The sequence below is a fragment of the Mauremys mutica genome, chromosome 10, assembly GCF_020497125.1.
Source record: "Mauremys mutica isolate MM-2020 ecotype Southern chromosome 10, ASM2049712v1, whole genome shotgun sequence".
Taxonomy (NCBI): domain Eukaryota; kingdom Metazoa; phylum Chordata; order Testudines; family Geoemydidae; genus Mauremys; species Mauremys mutica.
In genome coordinates this window covers 69632175-69650156 of record NC_059081.1, presented here as the reverse complement: position 1 = coordinate 69650156, position 17982 = coordinate 69632175, and the positions used below count along the sequence as shown (strand labels likewise).

The 17982-nt window shown below is 46.1% G+C and overlaps 1 protein-coding gene across 1 annotated transcript in view; it reads left to right on the top strand.

The window, feature by feature from the left end:
• Positions 1–17982, top strand: part of LOC123343329 (aryl hydrocarbon receptor-like) — a 121921-nt gene that overhangs the window by 6429 nt on the left and 97510 nt on the right. The gene's annotated exons all lie outside the window — the stretch shown is intronic.

The window sequence follows — 17982 nt, the reverse complement described above, 5'->3', positions numbered from 1 at the left end:
TGTGTGGACCGCACAGGGAGGAGAACAGCTAGATCTTTGAAAAGGCTATCCAGGCCCTAAGGAACCAACAGCATCTGTCAGACGAGTTCCTGGGGAGGGGGGTGGTGTGTCTTGTCACCCCAAAAACAAGATACTCACTGCACCTCCCCAGTCCCAAAGAAGAAAAATGAAATGAAGGGGCATCAGCCCTGCCCATGACAAGAGCACCAGTAGCGCCCCTGCTACTGCCAACTCCTGGAGGATGGAAATGTTCTGCACCCGCAGGACGGGTGTGACCTAAACCCCGCTCAGGGAAAGCACAGCCCTGATAACCCCAACTTCCTGGGAATCCAAACCAGACCTTAGTCACGTTCCGTCTCGTCACATGGAATGTGTTCACACTGAACAGCACCGGCTGCAAGACAGCTCTTGTCAAAGAACTCGCTTGCTACAAGATTGTAGTCGCTGGCATTGCACAGGCTTGCAAAGCGATCATGTTGCTGTGGAAGGAGCAACCTTCTTCCACTTTGGTGGTCCCCACCAGACTTGGGTGTGGCACTTGTCATGAGACAGCCTTTAGAACAGACTTTAACCATATGGAACCTCCTTTCTCCATGCTTATTTTGTGCTTGGCTTCATTGCCATCTTGTCGTTGTGGCCTTCATGACAACAGAAGATGCATCAGCTGCAGAAAAGGACACCATAACTATCTCTTCATTATACATGTGCATTACTGGGCCATTGGGTATATTGGCTACCAGCTAGCAGCAAAAATCCATTCTACTCTGCCACATGACACACTGCTAGTGCTTGGAGATTTCAATGCTGCATCAAACTGGGTATGAAACTGTGGTGGGTTTCCAAATGCCAGCACCACTCAGCTTCTGCCCTTGTGTGCCACTGAGGGCTTGTCTGTTATGGGTGCCTGGTTTTAGGTGCCACAATAACCATTGTTGGAGTTGGAGATCGACTAGTGGACATGCCATGAAAGAAATTGATCACATCCTTGTCAGAAATTGCTCCATAGTGAAATCTCACCAGGTCTTTGGCAGCACAGAAGCACCAGCAAACTCAGACCTTAAACTAGTTGTTCATCTTTCACTCTCTTTTCCAACTCTGTGCAAGCCTGAAGTTCACCAACAGTACAATATCCAGCATTTATCTGAGGATCGTGCTGAAGCCGTGAAATACACACAGGTCTTAGAGGATCACATACGTAATCTCGGTGCCCTCTCTGACTACTTGGAGATCACCTGGATTGGTATACGTAAGACTGTATCATGCACTGCCACCGAAACAGTCGCTTTCAGATGATCACGTAGTAGGGTTGCTATATTTCTAATGGCTGGTAACAGGACCCCCGAGGCCCCGCCCCCTGCTCCAGCTCTTCCCTTGAGGCCCCACCCCTTTTTCCAGCTCTTCCCCCTTAGATAAAATAAAACAGACATCAGAGCTTGTCAAATGGCACCTAGACACACAAGCTGACACCTGGACTATCCGGGTGAAAACCGGACGAGTGTCAACCCTTTTACATCGGCCTCCTACCCCACACGCCCATGGCAACAGGGACAGAATCCATGTACATTTCCCCTCCAAAGGTTTGCTCTCCTGGTGCAAAGCTCTGCCTGCAAAATGTGTGGCTGAACCGGGATCAGCTCTGGAGCAGTCTCCTTAGAAAAGGACTGAAGTGTGGGGAGGAGGGGTCAGCTGCCTCCTGGGTGCCCCCTGATGGCCAGGGTGCCTCTGCAGGGATTTTCTCCCTCAAAGGGCTTCTTAAACAAACACCACCCAGGCTTTTTTTGTCCATTCCCCACCCCTTCTCAGGGGCCGAGCTTATTCACAGAAATAAACCTCCAAGTCCCCCAACACAGTCCATCGGGTTTACCCTCTCGCTGGGTCACTCCCAGGCCTTTCCTGCCTGCAGTCTCAGTGGGGAAACCCCACCTCCCAGGGCTTTCTACTGGAGCTTGCTTATTCCCCGCAGTCTCTAGTTCACCCTGCTCCTTGGCCTTCCGGCCCAGGGCCTTTCCTGTTTTGGCCGGCCACCCCCAGGCCCTGCCTGGCTGGAGACTCGGGTTTTGGCTTCTAACCCCGTAGCATTAGGGTCTTGCCTGTAGGACCTTTCTCTTTCCCTGCAGCTTCCTGGGCTTTCCCCGTCACTACAGCCACCTGCTGCCCTTCACAGTGATCCAACCCCGGCAGGCCTCTTTTGTACTCGGGATTGGCTGGCCCCAGACCCTCCAGCCCTTAAGGGATGAGCCAGCCTGGTACAAGTATGATGCTGCATGTACAACTTGAGTCGAATAAAAATTCATACACTATGTAATTCGCATTCTGTGCACATAGAGAAATGCGACCTCAGTGTGAGCACTGGGTTTTCCTCCTAGCTCATACATCAGCTAAGAACTATGCACCGTGGCTTGTTACGGGTGCCAGCCGCTTCCATTGGTTAACAAACTGAACTTTATTTCCATGCAACAGAAATAGAGATTCCTTTTTCTAAAAAAACAAAAAACAAAAAAAACCTGTTCAGCATTACACAGGGCTTTCATTTTCAACAGGGTCTCGCTAGTTTCAAGAGCTCTGGGGCTTGATGCTTGCAATTTGTGGAAAGCCACTGACCACAAATTACGGAACTGCCCTATTACTGCCGCCCATAAAAAAGTATTTAAAAACAAAAAGCTAAAATGTATTGTAGCTTTTGTTTGGCGAGGGCTCAGTCTTTCTGTAAGCCTGTTCTCAATGAGCTAGACAAGAGTTATGGAGAGCCAGATTCCAAGGTGAAGCACGCATCTCCCCTTCCCATGAAAAATCCACTAGTAAAGGAAATAAAAGACAGTGCTTGTTTTAATTGTCTTTTAATTGCAAAACAGGGAGCAACCGCCTAATGCTGCAAATAGGGAGGGGGGGAAAACAGGCTAGAAAATCAGAACAACTTGTAGCTAGTGGAGGGTGATAAAATATTACAAAGCTCCCTAAGAGACTTAAGGATGGAATGGAAAGGGTAAGCATGGGGGAAGTGTGGAGCACACGCCTCTCCAGAGCTTGGAATGGAACGCAAAATCCCTGAGTTTCACCATTCCTCTGCTGTTGGGAAATATCTCTGAAACCACTGGCAAAGCATCTCCTTCCCCTCAAGTGCTGAGCCACAGAGGGGATGACAGCCTACCACTGTGATCAGGTCTGGTACTCCATTAGCTCATGTGGCAGAGGTCTGTGTGGCAGGACCCATGTGGGTGTCAATGTGGTGGAATATCAATGCACTCAGATGTCAGCAAATGTCAGGGTTAAGTTTGCCTCTGCAACTTTAATTTGTCCCCCAGTATCCGTTACGGTGCAGTCTTGAATTCCATACTGGTTTTTTGCACAGGACTCCTGCCTTCTTCAGTGCACAGGATGGTTCTGCTCAGGGGACGAATCAAGGTGTGCAATGAAGGAGACTGTTGTCTGTAGGTTCCTCAAAACTCTACTCTGTCCTCATGTCTACAAAAAAATTGACAGCAGTTAGGCTGTTGGTGTGCTGAGACCACTGCCTGTCAAGCCGACCAATATTGTCTCATTGTTTCCTGTCTGTCTGTATCCAACTATTGTCTCTTATCTAATACTTAGTTATAAATGGGGGGGGGGGGGCTGTGCCTAGCACAGTAGGGTCCTTGTCCATGACTAGGGCTCCTAGGTGCTATGATAATGCACATAATTAATTCCTAATCTGTGCCTCATTTGTTGCTGAGGTTGGAAGGTGTGTAATGAATGAGGCAGGGGCTTGCAGGAAGAGCAAGGATAGTCTTGGGGTTAAGACAGTTGAATGCTGCCCTGGAAAATTGGTGTCTCCAATTGGGCACCCAAAAATCGCTTTGTACCTCAGTTTCCATCTTCACAAAGGGGATAATAAGACCCTCCCCCCCCATCTCACAGGGGTGTTGGGAAAATTAATTAAATGACTGTTTGTGAAGCACTCGTATTCTATAGTGATGCACATCATAGAAAGTCCATGAGAAATTAATAATTTTGTCTTGAGAGTCGGGTTTGAATAGCATGAAAGAAAAAAGGCCTGAGGCCGAACATTGGATAATGGGGATAAAACAGAACATTCAGTCGCCTCTCATTGAGTGAGCACCGTCCATCCTGTGCACTGAGTGAGGCAGGGGTCCTGTGGAAAAACAGTATGTGATTACAAAAGTAAAGATGGCATCATAACGCACATGCACAGGGGAGCCGAATTAAGGTTGCACAGGCAAATTTAAGCCGGGCATATCCTAACTTCAAAGTGCGCAACTGGTAAATTGGAACTGTTTGTCCAGAATAGAAGGGCTGGGAGTGGGGGTTGTGCTGCTGGTATGGCAGAGCCTAAGGGCTTGTCTATATGGAGAGTTAGTGTGCAGCAAGCAGGGTTGTGAATCTACAGCATGCTAGCCTGCCGCACACTAATTGGCTGTGTGGACCCTGCTACTGTGCACTAACAGTTGCCTAGTGCACTTTGACTTACTACAGAACTTTCAGTGCGTGGTAGCAGAATCCACATGGCCAGTTAGTGCATGTAAGGGCAGAACATAGTAGATTTTCCCCCCAGCTTGCCGTGCACTAACCCTCCATAGAGACAAGCCCGAAGTGACCTCCTACAGCTGAAAAGCAGATGTGTAACATGCCTTTCACTTTGCTAACATGTACCATGGGTGCTACCTTCACAGCTTTCTCCTGGAACCTAAAATCCTGGAATAAGCAGGACTTGATGGAGAGGTTAGCATAGAAGTGATGTGCTCTTTATGATGTTTGACATTTTTGGAAAACATTGTCTGGGAGAAGCCATCATTAGAGCCTCGTTTGCGTTATCTGCGGTGACATGGGCTTTTCATCACAGCCATCAGTGTGTTCCAATAACATTAGTCCCAGTTAGGATGAGATTCTCTTGTACTGCCAGGTCAGAGAATTACCAAGGGGCTAGTTTTGTTTGATGTGTTCTAGTCTAGCCCCACTATAGGCTAACAATTAGTGGGACGTGAGTCGCATGTCAGCGGAGTGAGCTCCTGGTGTTCACGCTGGTTCTTCTCTTCTCCTGACGTCACTCAGTTGTAGCTTCTCCTTTCTCCTCCATCCCCAATCTTGACGCTCGGTTCTTTGCTCTGGGCACTCTCTGGCCCTCCCTTCCCAGCCTTGCCCTGGCTTGGTTCAAGGAATTCATGGCTTCCTTTTAGGCTAAAATTGTCCTAATTTGTGGTGGCACCTTGTCTGCCATATACACAAATCTTTGGGTCTCATTTTCCTTCCTTCATCTTCTCCCTGTCCCTTGGCTCTCAGGATCCTTGCAATTATGTCTTCCCGTAAGAAAACTGCCTCTTCTCCTGACATTCATCCCTCCCAATGGTGTGGAACTGTTTCCCTTTCCTTGCTCTGGACGTCAGCAGCTCAGTTACCTCTGCCACCTCTCTGCTACTTTTCTCTCGCCGTCTTCTATCTCATTTCAGCCTTTGATGCTATGGGACGCTCCAGCCTCCTGGACTAGACCCATAGCTACAGAAGCATCTTAGCATCTCCTTCCACAGCTCCACTCCTACCTATCAGAACTCTACCCTGCCCCAAGACTCCTTCTCTACAGCTTCAGTTCTGGTCTCTTCTCTCATCTGTCTTCTCCTTCTTGGTCACCCTAGGCCAGATTCTAATCTCAGCCACATAGCTGTTAGCAGCACTGGAGTCACTCTGTCTATCTAGTCATCTATCTGGTCCCCATTGCTGTAGTATTGAAGCAGCAGCCATGACTCCACTTCTACTGAAATCCTCATCTGCACCTTCCTATCCTCTCACTTGGTGACTCTTTTGACTCCTTTTTCTTTGACATTTCCCTCTTCCCCCAAAACCAGGTCTCCAGACACCAACATGTCTAGATTGCCACCCACCAGGTTCTGACACATACAAAGAAGTAGCACCTCAGACCGCACCATCTCCAGCTGCTCCAGTGGTCTTGTTCCTTTCAGCGTAGTTCCTACAGCAGATATTTTAGAAGAACATCCAGTCTTGATTAAAAAATGGTCCATGATGGAGAATCCACCAAGACCCTTTGGTAAGATGTTCCAGTGGTTAATTTACTCTCACTGTTTAAAAATGCATGCCTTGTTTCCAGTCTGAATTTGTCTAGCTTTAACTTCCAGCCATTGGATTGTGTTAGATTTATTTTTGCTAAATTGAAGAGCTCATTATTAAATATTTGTTTCCCCTCTAGAGGTACTTACAGACTGTAATCAAGTCACCTCTTAACCTTCTCTTTGTTAAGCTAAATAGATTGCGCTCCTTGAGTCTATTATTATAAATCAGGTTTTCTAACTCTTTAATCATTCTTACAGCTCTTCTCTGAACCCCCTCCAATTTATCAACATTCCTCTTGAACTGGGGTGAAGTTGAGAGAGCGAGCCTGGATCTCTGGGCTTGGTTCAGGACCTCAGATCTAAACCAAAGGTTGTGAACCAAAGTCAGGCCATGTATTAAATCAGATACTCACAAGTTCACTGTCCAGTCCATGAACATGGCAAAGTTGCTGCTAGCGTACTAGGCACTAGATATTTCTGTGAATATATTTCAGAAGGCGAGCACAGATAAACCCCAATCTAGTACAAGATAAGGTTGACAGAACAATGAATAGGGATATTGTGTCTGAGATATCAGGAACAAGGGGAGGTAACAAACAGATGTCATGAAACATGCAAGGTGGTATGTAAGTTGTTTGTCTCAGTATAAATGTCGGGGTACCTTGCCTTAACCCTTTGTATGGCCGAGGGGACAGCAGGGACTTCTGCTACTTACTGAATTGTCCTTGCCACTAGTCACTCATGTGTTAATGTAATTGTGCAAGTTGTGTGAGTCATTAGGACTTGAGGGCAATAAACCTGGCTGAGTGCCTTTGTCACCGAACTGTGCCTGTCGTCATTCTCTATGAGTAACACTGTGGTCTGCTGAATTAGCAGGCTGTGTTCTGAGCTAGTGCGGATAACACCAGAACTCCAAGGACAGACACACTGAGCGGCTGTAAAAACTTAGCTGTCTTAATAGCATCGCAGCAATAACATTCTTCAGCACTCTTCTACATGAGGGTATAGAAACGGACCCAGTTTTCCAGCAGCAGTTACGCCACTGCCAAATACAGAGGTAAAATAACCCGACCAAGATTCCCCTGTTTATACATCCCATGATTGCGTTAGCTCTTTTGCCTGCAGCATTGCACTGGGAGTTCATGATCAGCTGATTATCTGCCACAATCCCTAACTCTTTTTTAGAGTAACTGCTTCCCAGGATAGAACCCCCCATTGTGTGAGTATGGCCAACATTCTTTGTTCTGCATCCCCACAGAATACCAGATGGGTGTAAATCACACTGATCTACTGGACTCCTTTCCTGCTTACATCCAATGGCTACCTGCCCACTGCTCTGAATTTTTCTTTGGGAGTCAGTGCAGTGGAGAAAATAGCAGGGAGAAATGTTTTGTATGGGTAGAAGGAGGAGATCTGAGTTGGGGCGGGTCAGTGCTTCTCTGTAACGATTTGCTTATATCTTTCCCAACCTCATCCCCTTTGTCTGTCTTTTAAATTGTGATTTTTCCAAGGCTGGGACTGTCTCTTATCTGCGTTTGTACATCACCTAGCGCAATCAGACCCTTATCATAGCTGAGGCCTTTCGGTGCTACTAGCATATATATTAGTAGTAACCATTTACATTTATGCAAAACTGTAACACTGAACTATCCTCGGACCCAGCCAATGAGCCTCTCTTCTACACTCTACCCAACCACCCAAGAAACTCTGTTCTTTCTCCCTGAAAGACTCACTTCATAACTCATTGGGCTGTACTTGCTTATAGCCTGTAGGATGGATGTTCAAGTGTAAATGGGAGCAGCATTTGGCGGTGGTGGTTGTCTGGGCCACAGAACATCTGTATTCAAAGTTCCTTCTTATAAATGAGAGGCAGTGAAGGTGGATTGTGCGGGAGAAGAGGATTGGGAGCCAGGGGAAGGCAATTGGGCTCTTCTTTTGGGGAAGAGCAGGATCTAACAGTAAAGAGAAAGTGTCCGTCCTTTTAATGAAATGATTGAATAGTAATTTGCATTGTTTTTTGAGCTTGGTTCAAATGGGTGGCTTGTTCCTCAGCAGCTCTCGCTCCCCAAACTGAAGTGGAGATAGAAATGCTGGGACCCACAAAACTGGAAAGAAACAACAAAACTCATTCAGGATCCTAAATCAGTAACAGAACACCACTTCTCCATCCTCCTATCAGTGCACTGTGTGTTCAGCTAAAGCAGCTTAACAGCTCTCTGGTGGGAGAGGTACATTTCTAATGTTTCCTAGAGATTTCTTGCAAAAAAGTCAGAAGGTAGCAGTGATGGTCCTGTGGGAGAACCCAAAAGCTGCTCTCTGGGGTAGAGTAGGTGCCAGCACTTTTTCAAAGAAAAAAACAATAGATGGAGTGAGTTAAATCCCTTGGAAACACAACTGTACACTTGGAAATACAACAGGAGAGGAGCTACCAACTCTAGAATTGAATGGTGGAGTAAGTGGAGAATTGCTCTAAAGGCTCAGGTACAGAAAACAAGACTGCTACACACATGGGAACAGAACATGCAAACTGCCAGTGTCAACTGAGGAAGCAGCAACTTGTATAGCAAATCCCCTAGATCTCTCACCTGAGATGGAATAAGATGAATAGCAAACCCAAAGAGGTAGCTGTAGTCTGCACTAATCATTCCAGGACCCGGTACAGTGAGCAGCAGGCACCAAATTGACTGATCTCACTGAACACTTACATGCAGTGCTCGAAGCTTACCAGTCACTTACTAGTCAGAGTGGGATAGACTTAGTGAGGGTGAGGTCCTCATAATTTATGTCTAGGGGCAGCATCCTGGGGAGACCTGACCAACACCTAGAACTCAAACAGAATAAGACCTGATCTGTTCTGTACTTTTGAAAAAAATGGTTTGAGAACCTTGTTTAACTTGCATGCGAGCCTGCAGCTCTTTTGGGAAAGAGGCTGCTTTTGGTATTTCTAGGCTGGCTAAGTCCCTGATTATGGATAGAATAAATTTACATGATAATCTAGCACCCTGCTGAACATCTACTTTTTGCTACATAAAGCTGGTAAATCAATTCTCAAGAGAAATGCCTGGCCCATTCTTTTATATTTGGAGCACCTGTATATCTAGGAGGATTCTGGAGATGACTCTGAATGTGCTTAACACTCGTGTCTTAGACTTCATAGAAACTTCATAGAATCATAGAAGATCAGGGTTGGAAGAGACCTCAGGAGGTCATGTAGTCCAACCCCCTGCTCAAAGCAGGACCAACCCCAACTAAATCATCCCAGCCAGGGCTTTGCCAAGCCTGACCTTAAAAACCTCTAAGGATGGAGATGCCACCACCTCCCAGGTGGTGGTGGATTTACCTTCAAATTTTTTCATAGCGAGGGATTCTCTGGTGATAGTCTTTTCCTTTCCCAGCGTAATCTTTCTAATTGGTTCAACCATCTTTTAGCAGTGTTGTGCTCCAGCAAAGAGACAGTGGCCTTGTTGTGGAGGTTTTATATGTTGTGACAAGCTTCTCTATTGTTATGCCATAAGGTGCTGCCTTTTTTCTCCCCCTTCCTCCTCAAGCTTATCATTTCACTTTTGTACCTTGCAGCCCTGTGGAGAGAAATGGAATTTGATCATCAGCACATTTCTTTTCAGGCAGGATCACACAGTTTTGTCAGTGATTGCACCTAACTGCTGATCTTACTTCCATGAGTTGAATTACAGTGGCATTACTTGAGATTGCGCCTGTGTGACTCAGTATTTGTGAAGAGGGCAAAAACACAGCCTGACTGAGCAATAGATCTTTTTTTTTTTTTAATTGATGATTTCTAGTCCTTACAGTATGAACCAGGAAAGTGAAGCACTGCTGGTTTGCGTGTGGTCCCCTGAGCCCAAGATTTAAAATGCAGAGAGGTTACAGTTCAATTTGAATTGGGCATTCTATTTTTAAGCACTTACTTTGAGGCATTTATAACTCTTGCAAGTGTCCCTGGAGCTAACATTTTTTCATGCTGGATCTGAGATCAAAGGCGAATTATTCTGGAAAGTCTGAATAAAATCCATGCAGCTGTTTTTGAGTTCTGGGTGGAAGACTGCAAATGAGAGGAAGGGGGTGAAGATGGGGAAGGAACAAAGAATCGGGAGGAAGTGGGCAGGACTGGTGCCTAGGACTGTTGCCAGCTGTTCTGCTTGGCAAGGATTGTCCTAGGCTTTAGAAATGCGTCCAAGGATCTTCCCATCCCAGCCAGTGTGCAGGGCTCCCAAGCCAGGGCAGATCAGTGAAGACAGGAGGCCAGAAATTGCTGAGCAGCTGAGAGCTGCTTCATGCCCATAGCTGGTCATTGCCCTGTTGTGACTGGCCAACACACATCTGTTGGCATGACCACCTAGGGCTTGTGTGTCTCAGCTGTGTGGCACTTGCCTGCGAGAGACACCTGCTTCCAGCTGAGTTCTCCTGTCCCCAGAGGAGGTTTCCAGCACTGCTTTGCTTTTGGCAGCCTGCCATTGTCACTGAACTAGGGGTCCTGATCTCACTCTGTCAGCTGGTGTCAAATCAGGAGATGATCAGAGGACACTGTCCATCCACCAGCGTTTCTGACATTCAGATTGGTCTTCCACTGAGGTCGTAGGGGACCCATTAGCTCTCTTGCCACTCCTAACTCCCCAGCAAGATATTCCAGCCCCCAAGCTCATAGCCTGAATCAGAACAACTTTCTGGCTAGCCAGCTCTAAAATGGCTACTCCCAGAGCCAACATAACTGCAATGCCCTCCCCTCCCAACTCTCCAGCCAGGGGAGTCTGGTAAGAAAGTAGCCAGCTCTAGAAAGCAAGCCATATCCCAGCTAGTGGAGAGGGGAAGCTGGCTTTTCTGATTTTGCAGCTTGATTCTTCCAGGTGTTTTGCTGCAAAGGAACTGCCCTGCCTTTGTAATATGGCTTTGTGCAACTCCCCCACTCTCTTCTTTTCTTTGCTGATGGCAAAAGACTGGCCAGAACTCCACTTCTACTGAAATCTTCATTCAAACCTTCCAGTCCTCACTCACTTTCTTTGACATTTCTCTCTCCCCAAAACCATTCCAGGAGGACCTCTAGCTTGCACCACAGAGGGCAGATGTCCTTTGTTAATAGTAGAACTGGGTGGGAAATGGTTTCCATGTTCCTTAAATATTTTCAAAGTTCAGTATTTTGCTCTGGCTTGAATCAGGATGAAAAGTCAAAATCTTAAACTTTTGTGAACTGAAAAACTCAAACCATGGTGTGCGTCCATCAAAATATTTTGTTTATTGAAAAGTTTTGATGTTGACCTTTTTTTCTTTAACTTTTTTAGTCTAATCAATTTAAATTCAGGAACAAAAAGTCATTCCAAAATGGAAAAGGAGAATTTTTCATTTAGCAAACGTCAATTTTTAAAAAAAAAAAAAATCCAATGTTTTTTTTTCAGTTGGGAGAATTTTTGAAACTGACCTTGATTCACAAACAGTTTGGGTTCCATTTTGTTGAAAAATTCCTGACCATCTGTAGTTGATGGTGACCTTATTGTTTGGCCATTTCCTCGTAACATTTTCATCTACCCACCAGTATCTAAATTTGATCCAGGTGCTTTTCTTGCTCTAATCTGGTGATGATGTGGTCTGTGTTTGATGCACAGGGCATGCTGAGTTCTGGCTGACCAGGATGTGGGGGAGATTGTAGAGGAAGATGGGGAATTGAAGATCTGTAGGAGAGCAGAGGAAGGTGAAGTGGCTGGAATCAGAGGCCCAGGGAAGGGAGGAGATCATGTGGAGCAAAGATGGATTGGAACAGGGGACCAGAAACAGGTAAGAGGGAGCGGAGGAGTGGAATAGAACAGAAAATGGGAAAGAGAAGAAAATATACAGAAGGGAAAGAAAGAAAAATAGTTGGAGTAAAGGAAAATAGGAGCTGGAAGGAGAAAGTGAGAGAATGCAGACATTTACAGCTGAGTAACAACTTGTTTATTCTGCCACTGGTTCTTTCTGTATCCAGCCAAACACCATCTCTGGGCGTTTTCTCTGCATCTCAGTGCTACATTCCCTCAGCAGGGCTAAGCATCATTTTCTAGCTAGCAGTTCCTTATGCCCGTGCTTGTCTCTCATTAGTTTGCTCCTTGAAACACATCCAGCAGCCACTTTCTCTCTCAAGGAAAAGGAAGCAGCAGCAGTTGCTGTAGGTTGGCAGGCAAGGAATCTCTACAGACCAGGCACCAACAGTGCTCTCCTAGGATAGCAGTTCATCTTGTCATCTCATCAGACAAACAAGGGGTATTTTCAGCTGCTCTGAGCTAGAGGCGCGGAGTTCCTGTTTACAGTACTAGATTGTGTTTCAAGGATCTGTTGTCCCCTGTGTTGATCTGTTGTCCCTGGTGTGGATCTCTCCCTTATAGGCTAGAGGAGGCTGAGTTTCCATTCGTGGAATTAGTTGCCTTTTCTAGCAGGGGCATTAGGAGGTGGAGCTTGGCTTTCCCATTCCATGAGAGATCCATACGGCTTGCACTGGATCTGCAGAGGCTTTGTGTCTCCACACTGTTTTCTAGCTTCCTGAGTGTCATTCCTGGAGGATCTGCACTGCTAGGAAATCCCCTGCTGCGTATACCCCACATCCCACTCCTGTGCTCTGTAAGATGGACAGCCTCCAACAGAGGAGAGAGAAAATCTCTTTGCAGGCTCCACATTAACTTACCTGACAAAGTCATGAACGTTTGGCTGGCCTCTCCCTGCGCCTTCTCCAACGATAGATTCAGACCTCTGCAGGCCCCAGCAGAAAGTCATCAGGAGGGGAGAATGATGGCATGGAGGCAGCCTGCTCCCTTCTGCTCCTTCCTCACTTGCTTCTCGTTCCCTCCAGCCAGGGCTGCAGAGGAAAGATGGGGCCCTACATGTAAAATCTCTGGGTTACATGTCCCAAAGTATTTAGTTCTTGGGGGCACAATGACAGACCCCCTTCAAGGAGCCGATGTTTCAGGAAGTGCTGAGCACTGGTTCATTTAGCTGAGCCCCCAGCCGGACATTCAGAACTACAATCCCCTTTGGACGATTTAGGCCCAGCTGTGTTAATATTACAAGGGCAAAGAGACCATGGAGTTGGCAGCATTTAAAAACAGTGGCGTGCTGCGTGGAGCAGCTAGCAAATACCCCTACACCCAGCAGCAGAAGGACATGCGAATGGCTTGCCTTAAAACCACATCATTAAGTAGCTGCAATTGAGAGAGGCTGGCCCCATTCCAAAGTCCTGCTGGTCCGCAACATCATTACAGCAGCTGAGCCTCCCCCGGGCCCCATTGTCTGCTTTTCACAACAATAACCTCGTTTATTTTGGCTGGATGTTGGGCCCTTCTCCCCCGTCCTCCCCCCTTTCTTTTTTTGTGTAGCAAATTAGCTGCAGCGTTAGAGGGACACTCAAAGAGTAGCTGGCCCCTTGCGTGAGTAAAATCCAGCCAGGGAAGCTTATACAACATAATTGGTTTGCCAGTCTCTCTTAAGTAAACTTTAGACAAAGCAGCTGAGTGAGCCAATGAAAGGGGTGAAACGGAGCCCCAGCCGCCCCTCTGCCAATTACTCTTTCTATCGCCTGGCCCACCCCTGGAAGGAAGAATGTAAAGCACCAGTGTGTACAACCCTGACATTTCTGTTAATGAGGGCTGCTTTGTAGATCACCAGCAAAGGCACCCATTTCAATGGCAGTGCTGTTACCCCAGAGCCTTCCCTGCTTTCCTGTTTGTTTGCATCCGTCGCAATCTGATCTGAACGCTGTGGGATAAAAGGCTCTTTGCTAGAAAATGTGGCAATTTTTAATCAACCAATTTTAATACAATCAACTTGGAGCTCTTTCTTTCTTCCAACCCTCCTGTGGTTTTTGTCACCTCTGTATTGGCAAGAGAGCAGTTTGGTGGGACCAGAGGTTTTTTTCAGGTTCTCTCCCAACTTCTCAGGATCTCAATGAGCGTGCCTGGTAATCGGAGCTGGCGTCTCGGAGCTGGTATCTGAGTGGCAGGGGCATGGAATGGGTTGTGCTGCAAAGAAATGCTGAAATCTTCCCCAGCCAGGGGAAGCTCTGGGCAGGTGTAGCTAGCAAAAGGATTTCTGCCTGCTGGGAGACCTGCTAACTGCTCAAACTGAGGTGATCTCCGGAGGGGGCACGGGCTGGAAGGCTGCCAAGACTCCTTTATACTCGGGGTGAGGAGGTAGCTGCTTTAGACTCAACTTTCCACTGCAGCCCCATCACAAACTGCTTGGAAATGCTCTGTTGAGCTAAGACCCAGTCTCACCATCTAGCTGCAGAATCCAAGGCAGTGAAGCAGGAGGAGCATAGCCTCTCCTTGAACCCAGATTGGTTCATTTTATCACCATCAAATATTTGTGTGTCTGAGACTTCGATACTGTGCCAGAAGAAAAGAGAATCTTTGAGCCTTTCCACTTCCTGTACAGTCGAGAGGCAAAGTTATTTGCTGGTAAGACCAGAAGAAAATGAGTGTGAGGGATGTAGTCTTATGGGCTGAGCCAACTCCTAAGGCAGGATTAGACCCTTGATTGTTTCAATCAGCCTTCCTCTTCCTCCACTTTTGCTTTTCAATGGCAAAATCCCCACAGCACAATCCCTCTTGAAGAGACAAACGCTTTACACTCCTCTTCCGCTAGGTATGTGTGATCAGCTCTGCTGTAAGTTTGGGCTCCTGCTTAACTCTCCGTGCCTCCAGCATTTGCACAGTGATGGGCCCTTGGTTACGTCTGTACAGTTTGCCGTCTTCATAGTTTCACATAGTTTGATGCAACCAGAGGGTCACCTGCTCTGACCTCATGCATAACACAGGCCACCACATTTTACTGAAACACCTGTGTTAAGACCAATGACTTCAGTTAGGCCAAAGCCTTTCAGTCCTCACTGGGGTTGCCAAGGGCAGATTTGACCCCGTGTCTGTGAAAATCCAGTTAGACCATTAAGAGCCCTACAAATTTATTTTTTACCTATCAACATAGTTCTGGGGCTTGAATGAGAATAGAAACATTTCCCAGACATAGGGAGCTAATTCCCATGATCCTTTGCAGCACAACAGCCCCAGTGTCCTACAGAAGGAAGGGAAAGAGACCTGTTTGGATCCCATCAGAGTTCTTGCTGTTATTGGTCTGGTATGGGGGTGTCTCCTCTCCAGGCTGCTTCCCTGTGGGAGGGGCTGGTCTCATCCATAACGTTCCCAGTATAGAATTTAACCCCCAAGGAACAGACGTTCCTCCTTCCCCCTCCACCTCCCCTTGCAATTCATTGCTCAGCTAGAACGCTCTAACCAGCTTTTCTTACAGCCAGTTGTTTCCTATGCTGATCACACGGTATCTGTCTTACCACGAAAGTCGTCGTACGGCACCTCAGAGTTATGTGGCCCTCCAGGCTCCTTTGCACACCAGCAAATGAAAAGAAGAATGCAGCACTTGTTTTCTGCTATCCCAGATCCTCCCTTTTCATAACATCTGTCTTGTTCTCTGCCCGCCTAGCGCCAGCGTTGAGGTTTGTACAATGTCTCATTCCAAATGAATACTGACAGATTAATCTGATTGTGCATGGCATACTGTTCACCGCATAATCCTTTCCCATTCTTTCACTTGACACCACACGCCCTCTGCACAGTGGGCTCAGTAAATGTTGCTTGTTTACAGAGGGTTTTCAGACTCTTCTCCTTCCTTGCAAGATTTACCTATGGAGACTCTAACCTACTAATTCCTTTATTTATTTTTTTAAGTAGCTGTTTTCTTTGTTTTCCCCAAACTGTCTGGTAAATTACATGGTTATTCCTGGCCAAAGGAGCAATACAAATAAATTACTGGTAGTTGTCCATTGGTTGTAGAACTCATATATAATTAGGTCCACTTTAATTCCCAAATGGGCATCTTAATTGGTGGGCATTGTCATAACTTCAGTACATAGTCCAGTCTTTGATGAAATACCTTCTACAATTTGCTTGTATGAATACACTTGAGCACATAAGAACATAAACACAGCCATACCGGGTCAGACCAAAGGTCCATCTAGCCCAGTATCTGTCTACCGACAGTGGCCAATGCCAGGTGCCCCAGAGGGAGTGAACCTAACAGGTAATGATCAAGTGATCTCTCTCCAGCCAGCCATCTCCACCCTCTGACAAACAGAGGCTAGGGACACCATTTCTTACCCCATCCTGGTTAATAACCATTAATGGACTTCACCTCCATGAATTTATCCAGTTCTCTTTTAAACGCTGTTATAGTCCTAGCCTTCACAACCTCCTCAGGTAAGGAGTTCCACAAATTGACTGTGCGCTGTGTGAAGAAGAACTTCCTTTTATTTGTTTTAAACCTGCTGCCTATTAATTTCATTTGGTGACCCCTAGTTCTTGTATTATGGGAATAAGTAAATAACTTTTCCTTATCCACTTTCTCAACATTACTCATGATTTTATATACATCTATCATATCCCCCACACTTTGACAGTATTCTGGAAACTTGTCTGGCCCATGATTTGTTATGTGGAATACATTCCTTTTTATTGTGAACCTTGTTATTTGTATAGTAAAGACCTACTACAGTAAAGCACATGCTTAAGACCCATTGGACGTTGAAAACTTTGCAGAATCAGGGGTCTCCATTCTTATTCAAGCCAACTCTCACTGTGGTCAATGGGATTGTGCCTGAGAGAAGCCAGATTCATCCCTCTTTCAGTAAAACCTCCAGGCTGGGATCAGGAAAAGGAAAAGTTCTTGAGGTTCCTTTTGCGGCGTGTCCCTCTTGTTCCATTGGTGCAGCAGGGTACGCTGTCCACCGGCTAGACAGTGAGTCCACAAAGGTCTTGCATCTCTGCGGTAGATCTGGGCCTCGGGGGCTTTGGTCCCAGTCCCTGGCAGACCAGGGTTTCCCCTGGGACTCTGCCCCTTAAAGAGGAAATTATCAAGTATCCCCTTCACACGCATATCACCAAGCAAGGAAGCCAGGTTTTTGTTGACAGATTTGGGATTCTCCTGTTTACCTACAGGTGCGGAAGGGCCATGTTCCAAGTCCATCATGGCCACTTATTGCTGAAAAAAACAGTGTGTGTTTTTAAAGTAGATTTCTTTGGTGAGAGAGAACCCTCCAAATAAGTACTAAAGTATGAACCCACTCGAAAGAACTCATGCCGCATATCCATCTCTTCTAGCTGTAATACCAGTGGCTTTGTTTCACCTTTCAGATGGACAAAGGTTCCTCTTTATTTCAAGCGACTTTTACTAAATACCAGGAAAAGTTCCCTGGTTCGTCAGGCACTGATATGTTAACATGCAGTAGTTCTGATGTTCCCAAACTGAATATTTAAGAGTAAATTATTATAATTCTGTACAAGATATGTTTCAAAACCAGACTATGCTGATAGGTCCAATAGAAAGGCCTAGAGAGGGCTGACTATGTTGTTATCGGTTCTAGAAAATACTCAGTTTCCATTTAAGTAGCTAGGGTTTTCGAAAAAGCTTTGCACACCGTGTACTGAGTTCTTTTGAAACTCTGGCTGTTAGGTGTTGCAATGGGAGTTACTGATTGCTCAGCATCTAGCCAGTGTGGATTGACTAAAAGCAAAGCAATGTAAACCACTGATTTTAATCATGATTTAAATCAGCAGGGGGGAACCTTGATTTAAATAATTGATTTTAATCTTGTGTTTTATTTGTACTTTTTAGTTATTTTCCTAAAGAGAGGTTGATTCTCATTGGTTGGTAATCATTAAAACATGTTGATTTGCAACTATATATAGCCTTCACACTTGATTTAGTGCTGCTTTTTGCGAACCCGGAGGATATACTATATCTATAATGTGAGAGGGCTACCAGGCCTTCACAGCCCCTGTTGGAGGCCCCACTGGTCTGCTGCACCCTGCCCCAGGAAACAGTTCTCAGAGACGAAAAGAGCAGGGAATAATTAGACCTCCCGGTTGCCTAGAAAGACATCTTA